A 2,640-nucleotide genomic window follows, 5' to 3' on the forward strand; every position below is an offset into this window, starting at 1 on the left:
GACCGAAGGGAAGTTATTCTGTACCTCCAGGCCCTTCTGATTCTAAGACACCTCCAAAGGCCAGGTGTTGTTCGCAATTTGACCGTAAGTAGTGTTAGCCTGCATGGGCAGCGGTCATTGCGGAACCGTCTCAATCATCTCCCTTCTTTTTACACCTTAGGTTTCAGAGTGGAACGGGAGGACCTATCACATGTACCGCGGTGTTCGAAAGACGATTGTCGGTGTGAAAACACACAAGTGTGCATCCACTCAAGTAGCATCGTTCGTGCTTTCAGAGGAAGAACATTCGGTAAGGTTTCTACAAGCCAGGGGACCCGGGCTACCCGACTCCACATGGGGTTGAAACCCCTCTGTTGTCCCCATGCAAAACTCGTTTGAGGTATACCCTCTGGCTCGAGATTAAGTTTTTTTTTCTTTTTCAGTGGTTCAAAGTCTATGCAGAACATATCAGACCTGTCATTGCTGCTGGCCGAGAAATCGCAAACTTTTTTCTGACGTGTACCGGGAAGGTCGTAATCAACCCATCCACTGCTCTCCGGCGTTATCATGAAAGTTGGGGGAAGAATATCCAGTGTAAATTATCATATGCAGCTACAGGCACTGATTGTTTTTCCTCCACAGCTACAGCCTTCCACATGTCACCAGCCATTTTGTACGACGTGTATGTGAAACGTGGACTCTCTCACGATATTCCGAAAAACACTTATTCGCACGATATCTGGTCCACACAAATGGTATGGCTGAGAAAGTTTACCAGGAGAAATCACTTGTGGATATGTGTCGTGCCCATAAATTGGTAATAAATTCGGGGCAGGCTGTTGGAGACGACAGCCAGGCTGATGGAGCCGAAAGGCTGGCTGATGGAGACGACAGCCAGGTTGATGGAGACGACAGGCGGGCTGATGGATACGACAGCCAGGCTGATGGAGCCAACAGGCTGGCTGATGGAGACGACAGCCAGGTTGATGGAGACGACAGGCGGGCTGATGGATATGACAGCCAGGCTGATGGAGCCGACAGGCTGGCTGATGGAGACGACAGCCAGGTTGATGAAGACGACAGGCTGGCTGATGGAGACGACAGCCAGGTTGATGGAGACGACAGGCGGACTGATGGAGACGACAGTCAGCCACCTGTATTGGCTTCCCCCAGTCATTCAGAGAACCAGCAAGCAGACAATATGGAAATCATGAGGCCGATAGTGAAGCCTATTGAGAGGCTAGGCTTAAACACCTTTCGGCTCATCCCAATTAGGTGCACCAAACCAGTGTAAAACTGAGAAAAATTACAACCAATAATAAAGTCATTCAAATGTTCGTCTGCACTTTTATTCCAACCGTAGAATACACGGCCTACCACCGTCCACGGGCTGGGGCCACTATTAGAAGGACTCGGGCCCCCGAGCGACGCCGAGGTGGTCCGGTCTCCCGTATGCCACATTTCCCGACGCCCGCCGGACGGACAGGGATTCAGCACTGGGCTCTTCCCTCTTCACTCGCCGTTACTGAGGGAATCCTGGTTAGTTTATTTTCCTCCGCTTATTAATATGCTTAAATTCAGCGGGTCGCCACGTCTGATCTGAGGTCTTTAGTCTGGTCTGCGAGCGTGCCCTACCACGCCGCCCCAGGCGGCTACCCCCCAACCCCTGGAAGCTCCGGAGGCAGCCCTGTGTCTCCACAGACAGCCTCACGGCACGCTCCGGGTCAGGGCGGAGGGTAACCGGGCGGGTGGGTCTAGCCTTGGGGGGACGTAAGGGAGAGGGAGAGAGAGAGAGGGCGTCGGGGTGCGAAGCCTCGGGCTTCCCTCTGAAAATCCCTTGCGACGGGACCCCAGCTGCGCCACGGAGGCGATCGACGGAGGGGCGACCCTCAGACAGGCATAGCCCCGGGAGAAACCCGGGGCCGCAAGGTGCGTTCGAAGTGTCGATGATCAATGTGTCCTGCAATTCACACTAATTCTCGCAGCTAGCTGCGTTCTTCATCGACGCGCGAGCCGAGTGATCCACCGTTAAGAGTCACGCTTCTGGGCCCGGGAGCTCTGGGGCGCCCGGTTTTTCAGTACGTCGGCCGGCAACAGAGGGGGTGCATCGGGGATTTTTCTTGGCCCTGTTGCCCCAGGTGCTCGGCCTCCGCCGTCCCTCCCTCCGGCGGGGAGGGGAACAACGGAGGGCTCGAGACTTCTCGACCTACCCCCCCGGTCCCGCAACCCCGGGGAGAGGGGTATAGGGGCGCACGGGCGAACGGTACCCGGGACGGCCTTTCATGTGGGTTTTTTCCTGGGCGGGGGGAACACGGCAGGATCCCTCCGAGAGGCCAGGCGTCCGTCGGTACGAAGGAGCAAGAGGGGCTCCACACACCCTCCCGTCGTCGTCGTCCGCACGGCGATAACCCTCGCTGGACCGTCGCCGCCCCTCCGCGTGCGGGTAGCTCAGGCAGAGCGGAAGTATCCCAGCCGCACACCCCCTTCGGGCAGGGGGAGGCAGTCGGGGAAATCGGCTTCCAGCTCCGCGCCTCCTCGGTTCGGTCATCACTGCCTTAATGATCCTTCTGCAGGTTCACCTACAGAAACCTTGTTATGACTTTTACTTCCTCTAGATAGTCAAGTTCGATCGTCTTCTCGCCTCTCCGCCAGGGTCTTGGC

The 2,640-nt window shown here is 56.4% G+C and overlaps 1 non-coding gene across 1 annotated transcript; it reads right to left on the reverse strand.

The window, feature by feature from the left end:
- Positions 1-1,862: 1,862 nt before the first annotated feature.
- LOC141164913 (5.8S ribosomal RNA) lies at positions 1,863-2,016 on the reverse strand. The gene has a single exon (XR_012250960.1). It is a non-coding gene; the product is annotated as a 5.8S ribosomal RNA (ribosomal RNA).
- Between the last annotated feature and the right edge of the window lie 624 nt (positions 2,017-2,640).

The sequence above is a fragment of the Phyllobates terribilis genome, unplaced genomic scaffold (assembly GCF_046119375.1).
Source record: "Phyllobates terribilis strain yellow unplaced genomic scaffold, ASM4611937v1 Scaffold_10__3_contigs__length_209671492, whole genome shotgun sequence".
NCBI lineage: Eukaryota > Metazoa > Chordata > Amphibia > Anura > Dendrobatidae > Phyllobates > Phyllobates terribilis.